Source organism: Schistocerca americana, chromosome 8, assembly GCF_021461395.2.
Source record: "Schistocerca americana isolate TAMUIC-IGC-003095 chromosome 8, iqSchAmer2.1, whole genome shotgun sequence".
NCBI classification, from domain to species: domain Eukaryota; kingdom Metazoa; phylum Arthropoda; class Insecta; order Orthoptera; family Acrididae; genus Schistocerca; species Schistocerca americana.
In genome coordinates this window covers 262,441,762-262,469,422 of record NC_060126.1, presented here as the reverse complement: position 1 = coordinate 262,469,422, position 27,661 = coordinate 262,441,762, and the positions used below count along the sequence as shown (strand labels likewise).

At 44.0% G+C, this 27,661-nt stretch overlaps 1 long non-coding RNA gene across 1 annotated transcript in view; it reads right to left on the bottom strand.

Annotated features, from left to right (window-relative positions):
• The window catches only part of LOC124545079, a 486,583-nt gene that overhangs the window by 75,286 nt on the left and 383,636 nt on the right, over positions 1–27,661 (bottom strand). The window contains exon 4 of the long non-coding RNA XR_006967588.1: positions 8,128–8,570. This is a non-coding gene — a long non-coding RNA (uncharacterized LOC124545079). The remainder of the gene's footprint in view (positions 1–8,127; positions 8,571–27,661) is intronic.

Genomic DNA, 27,661 nt, shown 5'->3' with positions numbered 1-27,661 from the left:
CTAATTGGGAGCTGCGCAGCAGGTCTCTAGGTGGCGGTGCGCGCTAACTCATAAACGGCGGACAGAAACGTATAAAATCTTCCTTAGCAACATACAGCATACAAATGTTTTTGTATGATTTACCATCCCTGAAAGTCTGTCGGTGAGCTCCTGAAATGCCTTGTATTCCTTCCTCACAACAAGACCATGAAGCTAAAATTATAGTTATTACAGTTGACACGGAGGCTTACCAACAAACTTTCTTCCCGCAACCATTCGGACTGGAAAAGTGACACTGGCACACAAGTACCCTCCGCTAAACAGTAAGATAGCTTGCTGAGAACAAATTTACATGTAGAAAAGACAGGAGCGTTATCTAATGGAAGGTGGGTGGATGTAATTAGGAAACATGCAGTAGCAACACGATAGCGAATAGCGGACGATATGGTCTGCAGATGGTCTTTATCCACTAATCGATGTCATGTGGCAGTTGATTGTGAATCCTGTCGTTTACAGTCTGGGTGCAGTGGGGATAATAACTGACATCTCCACGAGTCATGGAAATTATTTTGTTACGGAATTAAGTTATAAAAACCGTGCCTCGCGGTGTTGTGGGTCAAGCAGACGAGAGTAAGACGGAAATTACATATCGTCATTACCTCCGTAAAGGGGTAATTTTGGCCGAGATTATTTTTAATGTGACGACTTTCAAACTGTAATTATTTGTGGTTATTAAGACGGTGGAGACATAGGGGCTCCTTGGTTTGTAGAAGAACGCCAGGAGCGCAGGGACACCTTCCTGGGAGGTAGTTGGTGGTTAGGATCGGACAGGTAACGGCAATCTAAACAGATTGCCGTTACCTATCAGAACTAGCTTAAAATACAGCTTTTTGTACGAACAACCGTTTAAGATGGCGATATGAAACAGTGGCCATCCTGACAGTCTAACGAATTTTTTAAATAGGACCCAGCACGGTCACTCAGCCTCACCTTCTGTCGGTGCCCTGGAGCAGTCAACACGTAGCGTCCGTGTAGCCAGTGTCCATCACAGAGGACCTCGCTGTAAGCGCCATGTTGGTGAAAGTCCGGGTCCAGTCTGAGGCCTCACGCGTTTATGGCAGTAGTGAGAGCCTTTGACTGGGTGTTGTGTGATGTCCTTAGGTTAGTTAGGTTTAAGTAGTTCTAAGTTCTAGGGCACTGATGACCATAGATGTTACGTCCCGTAGTGTTCAGAGCCATTTGAACCCAAGAGCCTTTGAAAATCAAGAAAAGTAGAACCTCGGTTATCCAGCCTTCGATTAAGTGAGTCCTCTGATTGTTCGACCCTGTGTCCGACCATGCGTATGCGGTCTGCACCTGACGATGTGCCAGCATCATCTGTCACAACAGGTGTCCGTCCCGAGTCACGCTCCTCACGCATGCTCGTTGACACACTGCTGTATGGTCGGACTGTTCGCTTTACTGTACTCTTTAATCTGCTGTTTTATCTGTGCGCTCTGTAACTTTATCGCTGTATTCCTTTTAATTTTAAACTTGCAGTGTGGTTTTATACAGTTTATTAAAAACTGATCAAGAACTGTTGGCGATTCTAAATATGGCTAAAATCGTCAAAGGAAACACGTGAGCACAATCGTACGGAAACTAAGTGTTCCGCAAAGTCTTGACAAAGGTGAGCCAGCTACTAAAATAGTCTCTGAAATGTGCGTTGCAGTCACAACGATGCCGCGAGGAGTGGCCGTGCGGTTTGAGGCGCCATGCACGGATTGCGCTGCCCTTCCCGCCGGAGGTTCGAGTCCTTCTTTGGACCTGTGTGTGTGTGTTGTTCTTAGAATAAGGTAGTTTAAGTAGTGTGCAAGTCTAGGGACCGATGACCTTAGCAGTTTGGCTCCTTAGGAACTCACACACATTTGTGACAACGCTTCTAAAAAATGGTTCAAATGGCTCTGAGCACTTAGAACTACTTAAACCTAACCAACCTACGGACATCACACACATCCATGCCCGAGGCAGGATTCGAACCTGCGACCGTAGCAGTCGCGCGGTCCCAAACTGAAGCACCTAGAACCGCTCGGCCACTCCGGCCGGCAACGATTAAAAGATTGGAAAAATAACCGAAAGGATCTCTAAGCTTTTTGTTCACTGTAGATGGTGAAAATCCTTTAAAAACTAGAAAATCATTGACGGAATCGAAAGTTGAGCTCTTGGATGACGCTGTGAGGGTTTGTTTTTGTCAGGAAATCTGTTAAGGGGAATCCTCTTTTAGGCCCTATCATAAAAGAAAAAGTTTGTCGTAGCAAACTCTTGCGACTGATATCCAGTCTGCTGTTCTAGAGGAATGGTTAGCGGATGACAATGCTGCTGCTACCAATGAAGAATTTGATGATCAGATCATCGATCTTGTTTTGCAACGGTACAGCGTTGAGCTACTGGAGAAGGAAAAATAGGAAAAGATCAGCAACTCTGCAGCTTTCGGAACTGTCCTCCAACATTTGGAACAACAGACAACCGCTACAGCTATGTACATATTGTGGGCAAAGAAGAGGAATGATGCAGCCGCAAACCAAACGTTTAATAAATAGAAATAAAGACCATTTTAAGTTTTCAAATAGATTTTCAGGGTCTAAAGCTTTATTTCCCATTTTCTTTATAATTAATGCGTTTTTAAGTTAATTTCGTTATTACATTGTTTTAAGCTCTACAAATGACTTGTTTCATTCTCCTCTGCTTATCCGACCTCCTTAGCGTTCCCCTTGTCCCAAACGGCTAATCGAGGTTCTATTGTATGACGTTTACTATTTTTTTCGCGCGACGTAATTAAAAAAATTGGAAATTTATGGTAAGGTCTTACGGGACCAAACTGCTGAGGTCATCGATCCCTACGCTTAAGCACTACTTAATCTAACTTGAACTAACTTACGCTAAGGACGACACACACACACACACACACACACACACACACACACACACACACACACACACACACACCCATGCTCGAGGGAAGACTCGAACCTGCGACGTGGGGAGCCGCGCGGACCGTTACAAGACGCCCCAGACCGCGCGGCTACCCCGCGCGGCGACGTAAGTGATGTAGGTAGTTTATGTGATCATAAGACGACTGCCGGTCGTCGTCTGCGTAACGCGGCGAGATGCTGCGGACCACAGGACAGGTGACATACCATCACGTTCCACTATTGCTACTTATTGCTGATTTTTCACTCTTTCTGGCTCGCCTCAACTCTATAGTGGCTTCATTGGTACAGTTCCACAACTTTTATTTTAAATGATACTTGATCACATGTATAATCGGATATTCAATATTAGTGCACTCTTTCTTCCCGATCTGAATGCTTAATATTCGTTTTAGATTTGTTTGTAAGTCTTAAACGCAGAATGCATTTCGATTAATGAGGAAAATTTGGGCTCTTCCCATCGTCACAACTGTGATTCCACCCTTCCTGTTCACCTTCATCCCCATGATCAACTTTGATTAACCGACGTGGAATCTACAGATTGATCCATGTCAGTAACTAGGATCGAAATGGACGCTTCCCAGGCGTGCCACCATGCGCCATCACCTTCTTAGTTTCCTTTGGTACAGGAAGTGGGGGGACAGGCGAGTTGTACTGCTACACTCGTCACAACAGAAAACAACGGACTGTCCTGTCAATCCCTCATACGTGCTTGGTTCGTCAATATTTACTCAGCGCCAGTAGCCAGGATGCAGTCAGGTCCGGGCGAGTGGCCAAAAAGCGGAATGTAAACAGCAGCCTTCCACATTGGCCTCGCAAAAATATTTGAGCGTTTCATCAACGGAAGCAACGACGCCTTGAGCGATCAAACGCGGTGTAAATATTTGTCTCAGCCTGGGCCCCGGGCGACGAACCCACTTTTAGCTTGTGAATCGCGCTTTTCAAAACATTTGCAATACAAAGATTTTATTTTTGTCTAGGCGCCGTTGCTCTTTATAAAAGTCTCGTGTTTTACTCATCAGAAGCAGTGTTGTAAGTAAACAGGACGTTAAACTGAAACCTTACACGCTTTGCATTTTCGTGGCACCTGAAGGATGAAAACACAAAAGAACTCAGTGACAGGAAAAGTTTGGCGGAAAGTTTGGAACGGGAATTTATAAGTTTGCAACATCAAACTCGCAGTTACAGTCGGGTCCCTGTTTTATTTCAGATTTCCGTAATAATGAGAAACACCCACTGCACTGCGATCTTAGTCAGTCCAACCGAAATACTCTTTTTCATGTTTTCTCCGAGTCGGAATCGCAACTGTTCTTTTAGTATCAACTGGACGGAGAAAATTACATCAGTTAAGAAATTTAGGGAATTATTTGCAACAGTATAATGTTTTACATCATATCGTTATCTTTAACTGAGTACATCCTCATTACGTACAGAGCTATTGCGTAAATGTAGGTTAAGTTAGCACAAATGCGAACTTTCATTCCTTCAAACCTACCTGTTTGTCCGTAGGCACCATTACGTAGAAAATGACGAGATTCAGTTTCATTCTACCGCCACGTCGTGGGAAATACTAATTGACTCAAGGAGGTAAAGCCAATGTACCACAAACAAATCTAGAAAAACATGACTCCACGAAACCTCAGTTTCATCAGTTGTTTTAGTGGGGACAATTATACATTTGTAAATAATGCTATAGTGCCGTTCGCATGGTATATGTACATCCACTGGTTTGCCTTTACATATGATAGATATTATTTCTTACTCCTCGTGATGTCATACATGATTGTACGAGTAGGACCTACCAGCACTATTTTATGTGACTATGTTACCGTCATCGAGCATTTCGAGATTCTTTTTTAATGTGTCGCAGCTCTCCAGTCGAATCCACGCGGAAACACTTAGTGACAAAAGGTACGGGTACAATTAAGATCTAGAGTACAGCCTGGAGCAGGCGCTGAAGCTTGCTAGCTGACTTCAAGCTTACTGGTTGTCTTCACCACACATCAAAGTTATCGATGCCAATATTCATTAACTTACTGGTTGAGGTTGTGGATTTACTACGTTGTGGCATCTGCAAATCCCCCAACTGTACTCTTGGCGTTTTTTGTAGTTTTATCCACTTCTTTCATGTTTTCTCATATCTCAGTGGCTTGTGTGTGTGTGTGTGTGTGTGTGTGTGTGTGTGTGTGTGTGTGTGTGAGGGGGGGGGGGGGGGGGGAGATATTATCGACCTCATTATCTTCTCTAGTGATGGTAAAAACTTCCCATAAACCTCAAGAGCGATCTTTGAATTTCACGATTATTTATTCTATTGCAGGATGCTGTTATTTTGTTGCCGGCCGTGGTGGCCGAGCGGTTCAAGGCGCTTCAGTCCGGAACCGCGCGATTGCTACGGTCGCAGGTTCGTATCCTGCCTCGGGCGTGGATGTGTCCTTAGGTTAGTTAGGTAGTTCTAAGTTCTAGGGGACTGATGACCTCAGATGTTAAGTCCCATAGTGCTCAGAGCCATTTGAACCATTTTTGTTATTTTGTTCAGTCATTCGTGTTCCCTGATGGTGGTGTTCCAGTGCCTCACTTGAGGCAAATTTCTATTACGCTGAACATTGTTTCCATCACTGTGTTCTTTATACTAATTTTGAAGATTTTGTTTGATATGGGTGTTTACTCTTTAGATCGACATTGGTAACCTTTCGTGACCCGCGAACCTGATTCACATACATTCTTAAGCATGCAGGCCGCCTCGTGACGTGATGCGACAACAGCGCTCATAACGCAAAAAATCGAAACTACACCATCCGTGACGTTACGTACATGCCGTAACGCACTGATATGAAAAGCACGCCTTTCTCGCCACACCCCACGCCAACAAATTATGCCTTGCAAGACGCTTTTATGAGAGTACACTCAATTTATGTTCATCTCATCTTAAATTGTTTCCGTTTATTTACATGTCTGAACATTGTTTCTTACTTACGACATTTCAGAAAAGCTGTCTTAAAAATTTCCGTTACAAAATTCTGCAACGGCGTTAGTAGAGAAACGATGTTCACAACATGCACATGTGAAGACGGGATGCCAGGCATCTTGAAATGTCGTAATGGAAAAATAGACGCCTATAAAAGCACGTGGTTGCACCTCATTCATTATAAATGAATTCAATTTCAACTGCTGCAATGTTCTAATGCGTCCACAACGGACAAGAATTATTAATTAATGTTAATACGAGATAGGATAGAAAAATGAAATACGACAATGAGATAGGCAGTTCCAGTCGAGAGGCAACTGGGAGTAACTCAACAATTTTGGCTACGAGGAAACTCATTCGAATGTTCGAAATTTAGTATGTTAATATCCACAAACAATATTAGCGAACATTTTTGAAATATTTGTCCAAAAATACTTACGATGACTGATTGCACAGGCGTGGATCGTTCCTGTTACTCTAAATAAAAACAACGCGAGAGCCTCGCTCACGCTACCGAGGAACGGATCCGTGGCGCTAGTCGCCTGTTGCCCACACTTTCTTTCGGTAACACAATTCATTCCATGGTTCATCTAGCATTCCAGCAGCGATCGTATTGTTTTTGCTTGTTAGCCCCTGAATTGAAGCCAGCCTATGTATATATTTAATCTTGCCAATAAAGACACCTGTTCCATCCAAAAGATGGGTCCCGGAGTCTTGTGGTCGCACAACATAACCCTTTGTACCAACCAGGGCACTTACACACACCTGACCGGTCATGATATGCACAGCACTACATTTTCTTTTCTTTTGGAGCCGATCCCACTCAAGAACGTATTTTCGACACTGGTATTTTAATTATAGACTATGAGGCAAACAACACCAAACAACCGCAATTTAGCACCCGCGACTACGGTTGTTGGTCAGAAAATCACAAAATTAAAAACGTGGTATCACACAGCTCCTCTACAGCAGTGGTTCCCAACAGGTGGTCCCTGGACCCCCAGGAGTCCGCGAGCTATGCCAGAGGGGTCTGCAAGATGCTATTAGAATAAAAAATATATTAAACATATTTCGTATGATAACAGATTTTTTGTCCGCTTCCTGCATGAGCAGAGCTTTAGCGAACGCTAAATTCTGCGTCTAGCAGATTCTGAGTAATAATTAAAAATTTAACAATAACAATGATGGCTAAATTGAAAAAGTTCTAAGCTCAATACTTTTTCAATAATTGTGGTGTGCACACTGTAAGACCTTCGGTACACACACCATCAGATTATTTGACTTGTCGCTCTAACGAAGTAGGCGAGTGTCAGCAATATGTCTCGTGGTCTTATCGTGGCGTGTTTATCATCTGCCGTTAGGTCAGACGATAGAAATGCCACTTGCACGCTTAGAGTAGCAGATTGACGGTGACCAACTTTAAACAGAACTTGATTAATTTTCACACACATTTATTAAAATAATAAAAAGCATAGACATTACATAACTTGATTCTGGATGCTGTTTACAATTGACAATCTGAAGTTCGTTTGGTCTTGGTACGTTAATCTGATTTTCACATATCTCTGATACTTGACAAAGTGTCTATTCATTTCTCTTCATGGCTATGTACAGGAATATGCTAATCTTATTAGGCGCAGACTGAAACTTGACTATAGACTGGTACAGACTGGTGCAGATAAATGCAGACTAATGCAGACTGACTAATCGGAGGTCTGTACACTCGTTATAATACCTCGCGCGTTCAGGTATCACTGCGCGAGTGTGATCCGCGAGGAGAAAAGGTTCTACGTTAGCAGCAATCTCATTGGCTGCGTTACATATTAATACGCGGATCGGCGGAAGCAGAATTTTGTCCGTCTCTAAGGCAGCGCCATCTCGTAGTGCGGAGACGGACGAGCGCTGCACCTGCGCTGTTGTGCTTAGCGGGGCGCGCTTTAGTAGGAAAGTTGTGTACGCGCTGACTACGCGGAACTATTTACAAAACAATAATGAATATGTAAATGTTTTTTCTAAGTACCAAAAATAGAAAACGAATAAAAAGACTCTTAATTTGGGTTTTTTAGGTACTTGATACTGTGACATGACAAGGTACCAATCATGCTCGATGAGGGGGTCGTCGACAAAATTTTGTTGGGAACCCTTGCTCTACAGTATATATCAATATACATCCATTACGATAGAACAAATGGTCGGGGATAAATCAGTACTTACGATACAGATCCTTGCGATGTTCCACAGATTGGAGGTGTCGGCTGGTGTCTGAGGCGTTCTTTCTTTTTTTTCCTTTCTTGATTCTTTTCGTTTTCTTTCTCACAGATCACAGTACGGTAGTCGTAAAGAACAGAAGAATGCGTGTAGCGATGCTCTCGATGGCGTGTGTACTTGGTTACTGTCCTCGCGAGGTTCAGTCCTTTTCGGATGGGTCGGATGGGTTCGGTTAGTCGTGAGCGCGAGAGAGAGACAGACAGACTGGGAGCGTCACGGGTTCATGTCCCGGTCGCGGCACATGCTGACGTGGCCGGGCGGCCGCCTACGGCTGCTTCAGGAAGTGCGTCGAGACGAGGCGTAGCGTGAGCATGGGGGGGCCCCGCCCTCTCCGCCGCCTCTGCCGCGCACCTGCTACGCGGCCGTCGCTACCTGCCGCTCACCGCCACCTGTCAACACAAACAACAACAACACACCGTCAGCAAACTGAACGTGGTCTGTGTAATGCTGTGTAGTGTGAGCGTGGGACCTCCCTCGCCTCCGGTGTGTACCTGCTACGGTGCCACCGCCACCTGTTGGCCACCGCCACCTGTGAATACAACAGCCGCGCACCTGCTAACCTGATGCTCATCGCCAACAACAATAACAATACATTAGCAAACACATAAACAACAACATGGGTTCTCTATCGAGGTGTCGGAGTTGGAGCCACCTTGAAATTATTGTTAGGCAAGCATATTAGGCTTTCTGGAATAAGTTTCTGGGCTGACCTGAACAGAATGCCATTTTTGATGAGGTCACAGAATATTTCTCACAAGGGAACCTCCCCATCGCACCCCCCTCAGATTTAGTTATAAGTTGGCACAGTGGATAGGCCTTGAAAAACTGAACACAGATCAATCGAGAAAACAAGAAGTTGTGTAGAACTATGAAAAAAATAAGCAAAATATACAAACTGAGTATTCCATGTGCAAGATAGGTAACATCAAGGATAGTGTAAGATCAGGAGCGCCGTGGTCCCGTGGATAGCGTGAGCAGCTGCAGAAAGAGAGGGCCTTGGTTCAAGTCTTCTCTCGAGTGAAAAGTTTATTTTTTTATTTTCAGACAATTATTATCCGTCCGTCCGTCCGTCAAATGTTCTAGGTTCCCATTGGAGAGGCAAGTACTTTTGTCTAATAATCGCACAGTTTTGCAGTGCGGTCGCAAAACACAGACACTAAACTTATTACAGTGAACAGAGACGTCAATGAACGAACGAACAGATCATAACTTTGCGAAAGTAAAAACTTTTCACTCGAGGGAAGACTTGAGCCAAGGACCTCTCGTTCTGCAGCTGCTCACGCTAACCACGGGACCACGGCGTCCCTGTGCTCACGCTATCCTTGATGTTGCCTATCTTGCGCATGGACTACTCAGTTTCTATATTTTGCTTATTTTTTCATAGTTCCACACAACTTATTCCTGTTTTCTCGACTGATCTGGGTTCAGTTTTTCAAGGCCTATCCACTGTGCCAAATTATAACTAAATCTGAGGGGGGTGCGATGGGGAGGTTCCCTTGTCAGGAGATTTTGATTCAAATAATACTTGCGTGGAGTTCTACTGCAATACAGCACTAAAGTTACGCTTTCCTAGTTAGTTAGTTAGTTGGTTGCGTGTTCCATAGATCAATCCCACGGTACGGTAGCTGTTATGATGTGGAACGTGTCAAATGCACAAGAACAGCACATATGAAACAAAATTTTTTACGAGGGCAGTTCAAAAAGCAATGCAACACATTTTTTTTCTCGGCCAATTTTGGTTGAAAAAACCGGATATTTCTTGTGGAATATTTTCAAACATTCCCGCTTCGTCTCGTATAGTTTCATTGACTTCCGACAGGTGGCAGCGCTGTACGGAGCTGTTAAAATGGCGTCTGTAACGGATGTGCGTTGCAAACAACGGGCAGTGATCGAGTTTCTTTTGGCGGAAAACCAGGGCATCTCAGATATTCATAGGCGCTTGCAGAATGTCTACGGTGATCTGGCAGTGGACAAAAGCACGGTGAGTCGTTGCGCAAAGCGTGTGTCAACATTGCCGCAAGGTCAAGCAAGACTGTCCGGCCGTGCACAGCTGTGACTCCTGCAATGGCGGAGTGTGCGAACACACTCGTTCGAGATGATCGACGGATCACCATCAAACAACTCAGTGCTCAACTTGACATCTCTGTTGGTAGTGCTGTCACAATTGTTCACCAGTTGGGATATTCAAAGGTTTGTTCCCGCTGGGTCCCTCGTTGTCTAACGGAACACCATAAAGAGCAAAGGAGAACCATCTGTGCGGAATTGCTTGCTCGTCATGTGGCTCAGGGTGACAATTTCTTGTCATAGATTGTTACAGGCGATGAAACATGGGTTCATCACTTCGAACCTGAAACAAAAAGCAAATAAATGGAGTGGCGCCACACCCACTCCCCTACCAAGAAAAAGTTTAAAGCCATACCCTCAGCCGGTAAAGTCATGGTTACAGTCTTCTGGGACGCTGAAGGGGCTATTCTGTTCGATGTCCTTCCCCATGGTCAAACGATCAACTCTGAAGTGTATTGTGCTACTCTTCAGAAATTGAAGAAACGACTTCAGCGTGTTCGTAGGCACAAAAATCTGAACGAACTTCTCCTTCTTCATGACAACGCAAGACCTCACACAAGTCTTCGCACCCGAGAGGAGCTCACAAAACTTCAGTGGACTGTTCTTCCTCATGCACCCTACAGCCCCGATCTCGCACCGTCGGATTTCCATATGTTTGGCCCAATGAAGGACGCAATCCGTGGGAGGCACTACGCGGATGATGAAGAAGTTATTGATGCAGTACGACGTTGGCTCCGACATCGACCAGTGGAATGGTACCGTGCAGGCATACAGGCCCTCATTTCAAGGTGGCGTAAGGCCGTAGCATTGAATGGAGATTACGTTGAAAAATAGTGTTGTGTAGCTAAAAGATTGGGGAATAACCTGGTGTATTTCAATGCTGAATAAAACAACCCCGGTTTCAGAAAAAAAATGTGTTGCATTACTTATTGAACTGCCCTCGTAATATATACCGGGTGATCAAAAAGTCAGTATAAATTTGAAAACTTGATAAACTACGGAATAATGTAGATAGAGAGATAAAAATTGACACACATGCTTGGAATGACATGGGGTTTTATTAGAACGAAAAATAAAAACAAAGTATTGCCAGACGCGTGAACGATCTCTTGCGCGCGTCGTTTGGTGGTGATCGTGTGCTCAGCCGCCACTTTCGTCATGCTTGGTCTCCCAGGTCCCCAGACCTCAGTCCGTGCGATTATTGGCTTTGGGATTACCTGAAGTCGCAAGTGTATCCTGATCGACCGACATCTCTAGGGATGCTGAAAGACAACATCTGACGCCAATGCCTCACCATGAACTCCAGACGTGCTTTACAGTACTGTTCACAACATTATTCCTCGACTACAGCTATTGTTGAGGAATGATGGTGGACATATTGAGCATTTCCTGTAAAGACCATCATCTGTGTTTTGTCTTACTTTTTTATGCTAATTATTGCTATTCTGATCAGATGAAGCGCCATCTGTAGGACATTTTTTGAACCTTTGTATTTTTTTGGTTCTAATAAAATCCCATGTCATTCCAAGCATGTGTGTCAATTTGTACCTCTCTATTTACATTATTCCGTGATTTATTCAGATTTCAAATTTATACTGACTTTTTGATCACCTGGTATTTATATATATAGTTCAAGATTAATATTTCTATTATTTACCCCATTCCCTTAAATGGCACAAAATGCATATACTATATTTATAGTTTTGTTTATTCCTATTCATAAATTCATCTATGGTATAGAAGGAGTTGTCAAGGAGATAAGATTTCCATTTATTTTTGAAGCTATTACTGCTGTCTGTCAGACACCTTATTTCATCTGGTAATTTGTCGAAAATTTTTATAGGAGCATATTTTACCCCTTTCTGTGCGAAAGATAGGTTGAGCAAAGGATAATGTCTTTCTTTTTTATGGTATTATAATCACGAGTGTCACTGTTGTTTTTAAAATGGTCCATGTTGTTGAGAACAAATTTCATTAGTGAGTAGATGTATTGCGAGGTTGTAGTAAGAATTCCCAATCTTTTAAAAAGATGCCTACAAGATGTGCGAATATGAACCCCACACATTATTCTAACCACTTTCTTTTGAGCAATGAATACTTTTTGTCTAAATGTTGAGTTATCCCAAAATATTATTCCGTATGACATCAGAGAGTGAAAGTGTGTTAGCATACTAATTTCTATATCCTCAAAATTGGCAATTATTCTGATCGTAAAAGTTGCTGAACCTAGTCGCTTCAGGAGATCCAAGATATGCATTTTCTAATTAATATTCTCATCTATATGTACACCCAAAAACTTAGTTGCTCTACTCGTTTACTGACTTCTGTTGATGTGTTATATTTATTGAAGGAACTGTACTTTTCCCAGCAGAAAACTGGATGTACAGTGTGGTTCTTTTTTTCCCCAAAGTTTAGAGCAAGCCCATTTGCAGAAAACCAATTAATGACTTTCCCAAAGACCTTATTTGTATCATTTTCAACTGGACTTTCTTTTACTGGATTAATAATGATGCTTGTATCATCAGCAAACAGTGTCAGTTCAGCTTCCTGTTTCAGATAGGAAGGGAGGTCGTTCACATATATCAAGAACAGAAGGGGACCATGAATGAACCCTGTGGAACAGCTAAAGTAAATTCACCCCAGTTAGATGAAGTGTCAAGCTCATTTAAATCACTTGACCCATAGAAGGGAACTTTTTGCTTCCTGTTCTGTAGGTATGACTTAAACCACTCATATACTATTCCATTTATACCATAGAATTGTAGATGCAGAAGTTTATAGCAGCGTACTGCGGACTACGTCTGCTTCTTTCGCTGTTCAGTGCGAGCCGCTGGACGCTGCTTGAAACGTTTTCCTGAGCGCGGGACGTAAAAAATGACAAGAGCACTATTGTGGGGTTCACTGGCGAGACGCGAGTTCAGGGGTGGGCGGTGCAGTATGGCGCGACAGTAGCAGCGCAGTGATCGATCTAAAAACCTGTTAATTTTGGCACTCTGAAAGTACATGGAAGTTAGGGGAGAGGAGGAAGAATGTCTATTATTGGGACGAAAACTCAGGAAGCAGTCACACAAATGTTCTCATATCGTGAAGAAGAACGAGCGTATAGCATTTTAGTAACAAAACCGTTGTTCGACGATGCTGTAGAATGCCTATTACCACTGCCTTAAAACGCAGACGTACCAGAAATTAAAAAACTGCTCAAGGACAACATGGTACCCTGGTTGGTGCCGGCGGTAACGCCAAAGGATTCAGTGTAAAGAACGGATTCAATGATTTCTTCAACGGACCGAATTTTAATCGTCATCTGCTGAAGTGATCACAATAACAACCATCCAATTCATTATAACAGGGGTTAAAAGTTCAGTAAAAACATATTTACAAACGTATTACATTGGACATAACCAAAGACATTTCTTCTTACATGTTTCATTTATTTTTCTTAAGTTTCTGACTAAATTAACTCCTTTTGCATTTGGTTCATCAACTCTGCGTTAGCCATATTCCACGAAATATGCTGCATGGGTATGGTGGTAGTGGTGCGTTCTATGGGACCAAACTGCTGAGGTCATCGGTCCCTAAGCTCACACACTACGTAATCTAACTTAAACTAACTTACGCTAAGGACAACACACACACACACATGCCCGAGGGAGGACTCGAACCTCCGACGGGGGGGGGAGCTGCGCGAACCGTGGCAAGGCGCCATAGCCTGCACGGCTACCCCGCGCGGGACCGGCGCGGGTATCAGCTCAATAAGCTGCTCATCCTTTGAGGCAGAGAAGCGGTCATCCGATGTTTATGGTGAATGTTTCAAGTATTAGATCAGAGGAATATGACGAGCGAGGTGGCGCAGTGGTTAGCACACTGGACTCGCAGTCGAGACGACGACGATTCAAACCCGCCTCCGACCATCCTGATTTAGGTTTTTCCGTGATTTCCCTAAATCGCGTAAGGCAAATGGCGGGATGGTTTCTTCGCAAGGGCGGGCCGCTTTCCTTCTCCATCTTTCTCTAATCACAGCTTGTACTCCGTCTCTAATGACCTCATTCTCAACGAAACTTTAAACACTAGTCTCTTCTCCCTCCTCCTCGAAAGAATTAACTTCTCAGTTATTCATCTTCGGTGTTAATAACCGCTTCAGCTGTATTTGTTCTTTATTATTGTACCGCTACTGGTTTCGTGGCGCAAAAGCCACATCTTCAGATGATATCTGTATAACAATAAATCCAGAAGGAATAACAATCCTGAGAAATACACTGGCATGGTAAATTGTTTTAAAATTTTAAAAAATATTAAAAGCTTTACAAGAGAATATCAAAATGTTATTGCTCACATGATCACAACATTAGAGCGGAAAAGCTCGGAATCTATTTCTCAATATTCGTTGTCCGTCAAAAACAAAACACCGCTAAAAGACATGGATTAAAAACCGCCAGATTCCGATATAGTGGATGGATCCAAAACAAGTCGTACCATAGTGATCTACTAATAAGAAGAAAACCTATTCTGGGCCAGAATGAAAAAGCAAGAAGTGGATGCCACACAATGGAGGGATGCTCTGTCTAGATAAAGTCGACAAGTAAATAGCTAATGGCGGAAAAGCAGTACCTGAAATGCGTTACTGCCCGTGCGCGAGAAACAAATACTGCAGCTGTCGCCTAGTAATTTGCTGCTGCCCAGTTCGACTTCCTCCCCTCCTCCAACCAAGCAAATCGCTGTGACGCGTGGGCCAGAGTCTTCCCGAAGCACGCAAGCGTTTCCCGCAGGTAGCGCCCGTAGCGGTACTCCGTTGCCCGCACCCTAGGAAACCAGTTCGCATTGTGTCAGTGAGGCATCTCGCGTTATACTCAGCACGCTGCGGGGCATTCCGGCAGCTTGGAAAACGTAACTTAAGTGTAATGAAAAAGTAAAACAAATACCACAGCCACTGGGAATGCCAGTTACTGAGCCAACATTCAATAATTAAAGAGACAAACTGATGCAGGAAAAACCTGTGCATTTTTACAAAATAAGACTTTTGCTACCTCTCGACATAACAGCCACCAATTTAATATACTGACCCAACGATGAATTAAGTTTTATAACCTGCAGTAAAGAAATTTTCTTACGTTACTGTATTCTTCCTTGCAACTAACAATAATCATTAAAATAGAGCAATGTGTGCCAGACTAACTATGCACCACAGACCAACACGTATTGTCGCGTCATGAGCTCAGTAGTGCATCCTAATGGCAGATTCTCTTCAATTACCTTCATAAAGCAACACTGCCGATCTGCAAGACAGTCCCCAGTGTTGAACTTCAAGGACAACGATGAAAAGAAAGTTCTAACTTTGCTTTGCATATCTGCAAAGGAGAAAAATGAAAGGTTAACTCTTTTGGGGCCCAAACTGCAGTTGTTTTTCTGTACATGAGCTTGTTGCTGATAACGTTAGGAACTATACCCACACTTACTACAAATGTTTTTGCTATGAGTTCAACTGTCATACGTCGGTCGGTCTTCACGAACAATGGCATCAATGCCGGCTCCAAGCGAAGGAGTTGACAATTCAACGGGCCGGACAGGACGTCACAAATGTGCGACCGTTTTTGAACTGTTCTACGCACATATTCCTGCGGTTCACACAACCTTCAAAATGGCTCTGAGCACTATGGGACTTAACATCTGAGGTCATCGGTCCCCTAGAACTTAAAACAAACCTAACTAACCTGAGGACATCACACACATCCATGCCCGAGGCAGGATTCGAACCTGCGACCGTAGCGCTCGCGCTGTTCCAGACTGAAGCGCCTAGAACCGCTCGGCCACAGCGGCCAGCATACAACCTTCAATATATTGTAAAATCATTAGAGAAACGATCCTAGCCAGGTTTTCATCTTCATAGACCAAAAAAATGGATCAATGTGGAAACTTCAGGAGGACGCGCCGAAAATACATACGATAGTGAGGTGATAAACAAAACATTCTTATCCGTCAGGTGTTCTCAGCTGATCCAGACGTTGCCGACCTGAAGTCAGCAAAGTATGAAACTACTCCTACAAACAGTTTCATTTGTCACCCAATTTGTTTATTTAATTGCCGACTGTCCCTCGTACAACCCAACACCGCAATGCTGGGCTTAAAGTGATTAATGTTTAAACAGTGTGGGAGCTGCTTTGGACTCGAGAAATCTTTTCCGAGGCCCGAGGACAGTGCAAGAAACCACCATGGAGTTTACGATGCCCACTAACTGTTTATAACTACCCGTTCCATCGCTCGATCCTGTGCTGCTCTTAGTGCAGTCATACAGCAACAAGGCTCAATTAACGGAGTAGCGGCTGAAACTAGTTAACCTTGCCCTGTAGCATAGAGGGAGGCTGGTGACGATTGTTATGACTATTTGATATAAACGGTAGTACACAATGTGGATTAGCAACAGCCTACAAAATTTATCTTTAGTAACAGACGTAATGACAGTGTAGCAGACTCAAATATTCCACTTATCGTCTGGACTATCTGGACGGAGGCATCGGCGGGTTCTTTGGTGTATCTCTCTTCCAGTGACCGTGTGTTCCTCTGACGTTCCACGCATGATATGAGGGCTACAATTTTACATTTGACACAGCTGGGATAGTGTTTGTGAGATCTTGGAAGTTTGTATGCAGTTCAATAGCGCTATTGCTAATCTGATTTTTATTATCCTTACTCGGCACGAGAACATTGTAATTTTTATGTGAAGATCTAATAAGTGGCTCCGCTTTAAGGCACTATAGACGCGGAGGAGGAGATCGTTATAACGTTAATCCCGCAATTCAAGAAGAAAATACGACAATACGCCAAATTTATAAATATTAATAAAAACGACAGCATTAACCATGTACCGTTCCTATGCGGTGTCACTTTCTCTCTGCAACAGCACATCAATTCTGTTACCAACAGGATAAAAACAAGCAATTTAAACAGTTACACCAATGTCGAACTTCTGAGGATAAAAGCTGACACCAAAGGCAGCAAGAACAATCGTCTAATGCAGATGCCCTGCTGTGTATTTTCCTTTTCCTGCTTGTCTCGCCCACCAGCATCACGTTGTGGGGCTGTCAAAATGTGTTAACGCAGAGAAACTACAGCGTGGTTACAACAGTAATGATGAAACAAATCATGTAAACGTGCAATCACATATGTCAAAGCCTCAAAACCCAATCTATCTGATACTAAACTTAATGTAATGCACCTCGATGACTTATGTTTAAAGGTTTCATTGTAAACCCCTTTGACGTTTTCTTTTAAGATCTTGGCGTGTTACCGCCCATCGTGTGTACTTACTTTGATATTCTCGTTAAATTATTCCTAACAATCCGGAATCCAAGTTATCACTCCATCTCTGTTGATAGACTGGCCAATGTTTCACAAAACAGCAGGTGACTACAGTCATATCAGTGAGAGCACAGATATGAATCAGAGCTTCAGTGCTATCTGGTATTACTCCTATCTGATTAAGTATGTCCCTATTCCGAGTGAAACAAATGGCCCTCGAGATAGCACACAGTAAGTCATCACTTTTCCTTGTCAAAAATGACACAGCCACTTTCACATCACATGAATATATATTAGCTTCCGTTTTTGATCCTACATGATATAGCTTTACCGCTGTCACTGTCTCTTTTTCAAAATGGCTCTAAGCAAAATGGGACTTAACATCTTAGGTCATCAATCTAGACTTAGGACTACTTAAACCTAACTAACCTAAGGACATCACACACATCCATGCCCGAGGCAGGATTCGAACCTGCGACCATAGCAGCAGCGCGGATCCGGACTGAAGCGCCTAGAACCGCTCGGCCACAGCGGCCGGCGTCTCTTTTTCAACTTTACTTTGAAGTGAGACTGCGTCCGTCATTAACGAAACTGGACTAGGAAACTCATATACAGGGTGCCCCTGGAGGAATGGTAAATATTCAGTGATATGACAGGAACGATCATTCGGAATAAACACTAAATGCGTACTTTAGGAGGTATGAGATCTTATTCCTCCTAGCTAATATGAAGCGGATCTCTTCTACTAAACGAGTGCTCATAACTCTTAAGGCAGCATTTTAGAGCCCATGTTTACTGGAGAATTTTTTCCTATTTTTGACCACTCTACCTCTCCCAGAACATGGAACGCAAAGAACTTGCGGTAGAAGATATTTGTTTCACAGTATCTAAGATGAAGAAGTCCTCTTAGCTTTTAATGTAAGTATTGTAGAGTCCATGTTTTCTAAACTTTTTTGCTTCGAGTGATCGTTCCTGTCGTATACTTGAATACTGACCATTCCTCCTGGAACACCCTGTATAACCCATGAGATAAATGCCATGAGCAGCGAGCTTGTGCTCATTATCTAATGACCTCGATGTCGACGGGACGTTAAACCCAGTCTTTCTTCCCTTCTTCTTCCATGTGTAAAGCAGCAAGTTGTGTACAAAAATCGGAAATGGAACTTGACAAACACACAAACCCATGCCCGAGAGAGGACTCAAACCTCCGCCGGGACCAGCCGCACAGTCCAGGACTGCAGCGCCTTAGGCCGCTCGGGAAATGAAACTCACCTACCTCTACGAGAGTTACGAGTTGGGAAATGACCTGTCAAGAGGTCGCAGGCAGTAAACGGACTATGAAACGTCACATTTTACAGTAGCAGTTACAAAATCCCTACCGTGCCTGAACTAAATAAAGAAGTTAAATTATGGAATAAAACAAATGACCAGTTCAGTGTCTATTCGCCACCTACAAGTGCGATACTAATAAAACAAACTAGCGTGCACTCAATCTATAAAAAATAATAATAAAAAATAAAATAAAAAATCAGAATTTTAGAGTGTAACACATAAAGGTGAGGTGTTCTGTGATAGGCGGGCATCTGATGAAGTTCTGCTCAATAACCAAAAATATGTAAAGTTAATCTCACTATGTTTCAATCTCATCCTGAACTACTGTGTAATAAAATAACATCTTCAATCCATGCTCAAAAAACTGAACCATTGTTGAATAAAGCAACCACGCCAAAATGAGGACTGTAATTTTATAATTTTTTCATTAATAATAAGCACTGCAGTAATGTGACGCAACATTTCGTAGCCCCATGCGCAAATCAAACCAGGACTGTGTGGGATCATATGGAAACATGAAGCAGCAACAACAGTGACCACATACACTGCACCAGTGTAAGCTAATGTTTGCAGATGGCTTGTGCTACGTTCCGTGGTTTCAATGACGTCGCTTGAAAGAATCAGAATGAATATATCACTTCGATATCTATATTAATCAGTAACGATACCGGAGTGACGGCTTGCCTGATCTGCTGTCAAGCAAAGTGCATAGGAAAAAATGTCAATATACTGAAAGTATTTGTTCACAACAAATAAGTTCTGGCGAACAGCGTCTAAGTCATTTTAAGCGTAAAATATCCCCATCTTTTTCCTACCCGTACAGTATATTCAATATGGTATGCTAAATGAACCATACATCGAGGATATCCATGCGGTAACAATAAACAAATCAACGTAGCTATAGTCAGCTGATAATCAAACTGAGATTACTGTTGAAGAAGATAAGCGGGCACGAATGAGATGCGGTCGTTTGCGCCCCCCCCCCCCCCCCCCCCCCGTCCCCCCGTCACCCTCTTGCATCAACAAGAAACAAGATTGTTTCCCTTGCGTGTAATGCGGCAGCAGTGAACACTCTGCCCCCAGGGACAACAAGGTTTGGACATCAAGTACTGCCTACTGATAATTTGACTGTAACAGCAGACAGATGAACCAACGTGACGCACGCCATTCAGTGTTTTTCAGTGTTAAGGTGCAAAGATTATCAAGATGAGAGAAATTTCTTTACTGAAGGACTGCATCACAGACCGGTGACTCAAGACATGGCAAGCTACAATCACAGGGGAAAGCCCATAAGAAAAGCGAGTTCATGTAGCTACTTCAGTCCAACAGCGTATCTTGGCAAATGCATACATGGGATGAAATACGATAACTGGTATGCCTGTCATTGTCACAAATTCAGCAAGACAATGCACCAACTACTCACTCCCAAACTGTGCCATAGTGCTCCAATAAACTAACCGCAGTCATGAGGGCACTTTGGTACGGTATGAGGAGGGATGTTTGCTCTTTGACTCTGCTTCGACCCATGTCCGTGCGGTAGGGGTTGGTTGTTGAGCCAACATGGATCAATATGGGCTTGCAGTGCTTACTATTGTCTTAGGAAGCCACAGCCACGGCGTCACCAGGCGAAAAGTGCCGCTACACGTTACCACAGAGAAGTGCTTATTTAAGTTCGAATGTCTACCTTGGCCGTGGCAGCCACTGTAACAGGTAGAACCTAGTGACCAGATGAGCAACTCACAGGTAGACAATAGGGAGCATAGGGGCGCTGATTCAGGGCGTTATCTGCAAGCAAACAGCTGCAGCCCTTTGTGTCCTTGAGCGCTGGACACCAGATAGCCGGGCTTTGTCCACGGCTCTGCTGACCACGCACGTGTGTTCACTTTTTCCTGGTTCCAGCCCAGCCGTTGCACGTTTCTATTATTGATACTACCAATTTCTTCCTTTTAAGACGTCTAGTTTATTAGTTCCGACTATACTCGTATAAACTGTTTCTTGTTCGGCTCATCCCCACCCCCCACCCCCTTCCGCCAACCCTTTCTTTCTTTCATACATTTCAGGTTAACGACCCGTCGAGAGCGAGATCACTTTGGATAAAACACTATTTTGCCTTTTGTAAAGAAAATCATAGAGGAAATTTCTTTTCCTCTTGATGGAATACATGCTACGTTGATGGCAGAAGTGATAAATTAAGCCTTGTTTGTCGAACTTAAATACCTGCCTTACACAAAAAAATGCTCTAACTAAAACTGGCCAGGTGCGAGTAGCACTCAAGTTCTGGGAGTTCCGAACAACGTTAATTATGTATATAGACAGTTCATCCACCCCGGGAATCGAGAAGCCCATCGGTGTACGCCTGTTATCGACATTGATACTGGCAAGATATCGGTTCTGGGAATTCCAAGACTTTCGAGAATGTTTTAATTTTAAGTTTGAGGTCTGATAACAAATGACAAAAGAAATATTTTTTTCGTGGGATATAATTACAAATTAACACTTATTGGATGTTTTCCTTTACTTGGGCTGTTAAACCTTGTTTCTTGACAAATATCTTTACTCTAGGCCAATGGGAAGTGCCCTGTAGGTTTTGCCGAGTTAGTTTGCTAGTATCAAAATATCCGACATAAACGGTCGTACTTTTTCATTGCACTCACTTAGTAGCTTGAAATTTTTTCACCGGAAAGGGATCGTATCTTAGTATGTGCCAAATTTGAACGTCTATCCGTATGTTCAGAACCTTAAAAATGAGTCACCCGAGCAAGCATCGTACACCGAATGCCGTCCAACACATAATCAGACAAAATGTTCTGGATACAATGTTTCAAAATCCAGTTTTGACAGATGATTCCAGGTGGTTACAGATGCAGATCCGAACTACGAGAAGAATTTTTCATATTCAAAAATTATCTATGTTGTCGTCGGAGTTCGGATTCGCGCTGTACATCGGAAGACTATCGAGTGTCGTCTTCTTGAAACCGCCAAGTTTCAAGGGCAGATGATCATCACGAACGATGTACTACGTTATGGCACCAAGTGAGACACAGGAAACGTCAGGATTTCAACTTTCGCCATGTCGTCAAAACTGAAATAATAAAATAATTTTCGGGCACTAGATATCGAATGGTATCTTGGGTATGGTAGCACTGGCGTACCGAATGTTGTCTCACAGGGCCGGCCGGTTTTAGGCGCTACAGTCTGAAACCGCGCGACCGCTACGGTCGCAGGTTCGAATCCTGCCTCGGGCATGGATGTGTGTGATGTCCTTAGGTTAGTTAGGTTTAAGTAGTTCTAAGTTCTAGGGGACTGATGACCTCAGAAGTAAGTCCCATAGTGCTCAGAGCCATTTGAACCTTTCCTCCCCCCCCCCCCCCCCCCCCCCAGGCAGTTTTTACGTTTCGGGGACGATAGAAGTTTATAGTAACGGTGAAACTATTGATGAACGCCTTTTTTATGTGTCTAAACAAAAGCGATTGATAATCGAAGTCACCAAGGCTACTTAAGACCTCTCTGTTGTGACCAAGTGACAGCCAAACAGCTACATTGTGTAAAAATGGTGTAACTAGTCAGCCAGCCCAGAACAATCGGTAGCACGATGAATAACTTGTGCTGACACTTCTGATGTGTTTTCCGCGCCCCCAGCTATTTTGCCGCAGCGCTGTTGTGCAAAGAAACAGGCGGCAAGGCCGACCTCGTGGCGAGCCTGTGACTCAGGCGGCTGTGAATTCAGCTGGCAGACAAGGCCTGCTTCCCAGAACAAGAGCCACACCGGAAGAGCAGCCTTCCAATGACCGCTGTCCTCCGCCGTCACCTTCTCGTCTGGCGGTGCGCTGCTGGTTGCACGTGCAGCTCGCTGTAACGGCTGGTACGCACTAAGGGCTCATTCTTGGGCAGTGAACATGATCTGCCACAAGAGGTTGCTGGCAGTGCGCTCATTCACTCAGAAGGAGAGAGTATCACGATCATGGGCACGATCACTTTCTCCTTTGAACAAATCAATCTAATTCAGAGTAACAAATACCATTGCAGCCTTGTGCAACAACCGCTGAGTACCTAGAAACATGTGAAAAATATTTTGGTAATATGTAAAATCAGTCAATGGGGCCACGTAAAATGGCCAATATTGTACTTTGATCCTTTAACTACCGGTACGGAAGTAACGAAAAAGACAGAAATAAGTTCACTGGACAAAATGTTAGTCCCACTGGTCGCTTTTAAGCGCTGTAAGTGGCGAAGTAGTACTATCAGCTGGCCATGTGGTCCATGTCATGGCACTGAAGTCGTGGTATCTTTCATTCGGTTGCACGGAGTCGGTGAAGTAAGATGCGTCGATGTGGCGACGTGACAGGATGGGATAAATGAGGTATTGTGTTTGGAAGTGTCGATGACCGTTCGGGGAGGGGGGGGGGGGGGGAGGGGTTGGGTTGTTTGGATGAAGAGACCAAACAGCGAGGTCATCGATCTCGTCGGACTAGGGAAGGAAGCCGGCCGTGCCCTTTCAAAGCAACCATCCCAGCATTTGCCTAGAGCGATTTAAGGAAATCACGGAAAACCTAAATCAGGATGGCCGGACGCGGGATTGAACCGTCGTCCTCCCGAATGCGAGTCCATGACCATACGTTTAATGGAGAATCCCGATTTGTTGGTGTATCAACGCAGACTGATCGATTTGTTAGTGTATCAACGCAGACTGATAGCGTCTACAAGCAATGTAAAACACGACGAACAGTGGTCGTAAAACAGCGGCCGGAGACGATTTTCACGCCTTGCCAATGATAAAAATAAAACCTGGAAAGAACTGTTGCAGTCAGCGAGTTCAGACCCACCGCAATCAGTTTTCGAGGAAACACTGCGAAGGGAACTGCATGTAACGAACATTCGGACTCGGGTACTTCGCAAAATCCCATTGCTTAAAGCTACACTCAAAGCTTACAAGTCTGTTTTTTCCTTCAATTTATTGGCTTTCGGTTCGTGCCCACTCAGTGATGTCAACAGAGGAATGTCAAGTATGGCGATGTGAACGTAAGGACAACAGAACACTCAGTCCCCGAGTGGAGAAAATCTCCAATCCGACCGGGAATTGAACTCGGGCTCCTTCGCTTAGCAATGCGCCGCGCTTATCGCGCAGCTACGGAGGTGGACAAGCTGCAAGTCTTCAATTGGCCAGCTAACACAAACTGAATGCTGTAGTAGCTAACTAGACGAGTGCAATACGGTGCGACAATTGGCGGTTTTGCCACTTTTCATATAAGGCAAGACGCCGAGTGCATCAACGACCCAATGTGGTTTTCATCGTACAGTGTGTGGAGAATGCAGATCAGACCAGAGGTGATTCTGTGATATTTTTAGGGCGTTTTTCGTCCCATGACTTGTGCCCACTCATCAGGTTCCCATGAATAAGAGGCAGCACGTTTATTTCAATATTGTCAGAGACCAAATGCAGCTCTTTCCTTCACATTTTCGTGAGAATGCTATGGACACTCCTTTTTTCCAAAATGACAACACCTGTGGTGTTGACTGGGCTGCACGTGCACGTTCCTGACCTTACGAATATTCAAGCAACCAGAGCAGATGAAACTTACCAGTCAACAGCCCTGCAATTCTGTAGATCCAAGGGATCCAATAATCAGCGAGTGGCTGCGGCTGGACATTGCGTAAATCAACAAAGTAGTGGACTCTCTCGCCAAATTGAGACAACTATCAAGGCTGCAGGCGGTACTACGCAGCGTGCGCATATTACCTTCGGGTGACTTATTTTTACCAGTAATTAAATATTCAAGACGAGATACCAGTTTAACGTGGAGGAACATTAGGGCAGTGCTCGTAGCTCCGTCAAACTATCCATACTTACGTTTGCCTAAATCACTCTAGGCCAATGGCTCCCGAGTCCGCCCCGATAGCTGAGTGGTCAGTGCGACGGACTGTCATGCCAAGGGATCCGGGGACTGGGCGTTGTTTTGCCTCAATCATCATCATCATCATCATCATCATCATCATATCCCCAGCGACGCGCAAGTCGCCGAAGTTGCGTCAACTCAAAAGACTTGCATCAGGCGACCGGTTCTCCCGACGGGAGGCCCTAGCCACACGACATTTCATTTTAATGGTTCCCGAGTGGCGAAATGTAATTTTCTGAGGGGTAAAAACAAATGGGTTCGATTGTGTTTCGGTCAATAATCTCAGTTATTATCAGTATTTCGCACGACTATAATACTGATTACTTAAGTTACTGGTAAGTACATCCATTTTCAGTACCAGCATTAACATGTGACACAATACGGTGGAGGTTACAGCTTGAAAAACGAATGTATCAATAACATCTTCCTCGCATAGTCCACCCACTTCTACTTTTGTGCCATGCATTACAAGACTTCGATTGAGACATAAATGTCACATATGCTTAAGTATCCCTTAAAAATGCATTCTCCGAACTGTAGGTAGTTCCCCCAATAGGCCAGAAACTGCTTCATTATCCACTTCGCAACAGCTAAATAAACTAATTGACAGCACAACACAACGGCTACTACACTGCTGTAGCGCTTGCGCAATACTACTACTACATTATTATTATTATTATTATTAGTAGTAGTAGTAGTAGTAGTAGTAGTAGTAGTAGTAGTTGTTGTTGTTGTTGTTGTTGTCAGACTCAGACCATTGGCAGCCTGAAACCTTCCAGTTTCTGTCATTTCAGGCGTAAGGAATCCAGTAGTCAAGTGATTTACAAACAGTATGTATGATGCACAAATTTTAACTTCGTTGATTTTAAATTGGGGCAGAGACTGCGAGTAAAGCAACTGTCACAAGTGAGAGGAATGCCACAGAGAAAAAAATTTTCAAATGCTTCTGAGCACTATGGGACTCAACATCTGTGGTCATCAGTCCCCTAGAATTTAGAACTACTTAAACCTAACCAACCTAAGGACATCACACACATCCATGCCCGAGGCAGGATTCGAACCTGCGACCGTAGAGGTCACGCGGTTACAGACTGAAGCGCCTAGAACCGGTCGGCCACACCGGCCGGCTGCCACAGAGAAAGATTGTTTTGTAGCGCTTTTTCATCCTACTGGTTGCACTCAGGGGTATGAGTTTCAGAAGGGTTACGAACCACTGCATTAGGTGAATGCCGGTAACTTATCATCGAAAACACAGGGAAGTTTCCCATCCACGTCTTTTTTTCAACGGAGCTGGCGTTCCTTTCTACCGACTTCAACGCTAGCGTGGTATCAAAAAAGTTACTTTTTTTGTCTTTCCTAGGCGCTATGGCCTTACATATGAGACACGATCCTACAAACGCTTACAGCTAAATTGTGTAATTGAAGCCTGACAGAGAGGATTGCGGAAAAATAAAGTAAAACAAATTATGTAGAACAAACAAGTGAAAGTATCAAGGTAACGACAGAAATGCTTCAGATCAACGTGCATACAGGAACTGCTGTTGAATCAAACACAGCTCACATTCAGAATAGCTGAGTATGTTATCTCCAGTAATAGTGGCAGCACATACCTGGCTTTAAACCAGTTTGACTATTGTTCTCCCAACGGCGCCTCATGTACATGCAGAGCGAGGGGAAAGAAAAAGTTGCAAAAATCTGTGTGCAGCGTGAATGAAAGGCACAAGAATGTTTGCAATAAAAGATAAATTAAAATAATTATCTGTGTCACTCACTTTTTATTTAATCCCACAAATAAAAAGTGACTAACACGGGGAATTGTTTTATCTTTTATTGTAACAAATAGTCGCAGTTTTGTAACCACAGGCCGGCCGCGGTGGCCGTGCGGTTCTGGCGCTGCAGTCCGGAACCGCGGGACTGCTACGGTCGTAGGTTCGAATCCTGCCTCGGGCATGGGTGTGTGTGATGTCCTTAGGTTAGATAGGTTTAAGTAGTTCTAAGTTCTAGGGGACTTATGACCTAAGATGTTGAGCCCCATAGTGCTCAGAGCCATTTTGTAACCACAGTCGAACATGGATGACGTAAGATTAAAGGAGAACGTTCCTAAATACATTTCTGTTGCTCCACTTGGAAACAAGAGTTTTGAACTGAGAAATAATACACTGATGTATCTACGCACAGTACACTGGCGGATGAAGTTCATTGTGAGTCTTAATGTGAGACAGGCAACATTGTTCACTTGTGTTTTTAATTTTTCCGCTGTAGAGTGTAATGAAGTGACGCACTGCAGGTTGTAGGTGGTGTCAAATGAGGTGCCACAAAATTTCCAGCTGTGTGTAAAGGTGACGCAACTCTGATGCCTCGCGGTCAGCCGGCAGTCAATAGTGTATGAATACGGGTGGGGGATCCCCTCCACCTGACAGGCAAGGTCGATAATGCAGCCAGCCAAGTGGCCGGCGGGGACACACGGGCTACAGTATGACTCACCCATTACCGTGAGCGGCCGTGGGGCTGACCTACCCCATCGCGCACCCTCTTTACCACCACAGCACAGCACATTCCACTGTCAACACGGAGGGCAAACATTAGCCCTGCGGAATTATACACGTACGTCCCTTATAATACGTGCAAAAGCAATAACCCCTCTAACCCGGCCCAGCACACATTTTCAGTCTGCCAGAGTGTTTCCCCTGTAACTGTCTACACACTCGATGAATTTGCAGAATATATCTTTCACTCTGCAGTGCACTGTGAGCTGTACTGAAACTTGTTGAAACATTGAAACAGTTGGACTAGGAATCGAGCACCGGCCACAGGCCGGCAGCGGTGGCCGTGCGGTTCTGGCGCTGCAGTCCGGAACCGCGGGACTGCTACGGTCGTAGGTTCGAATCCCTGCCTCG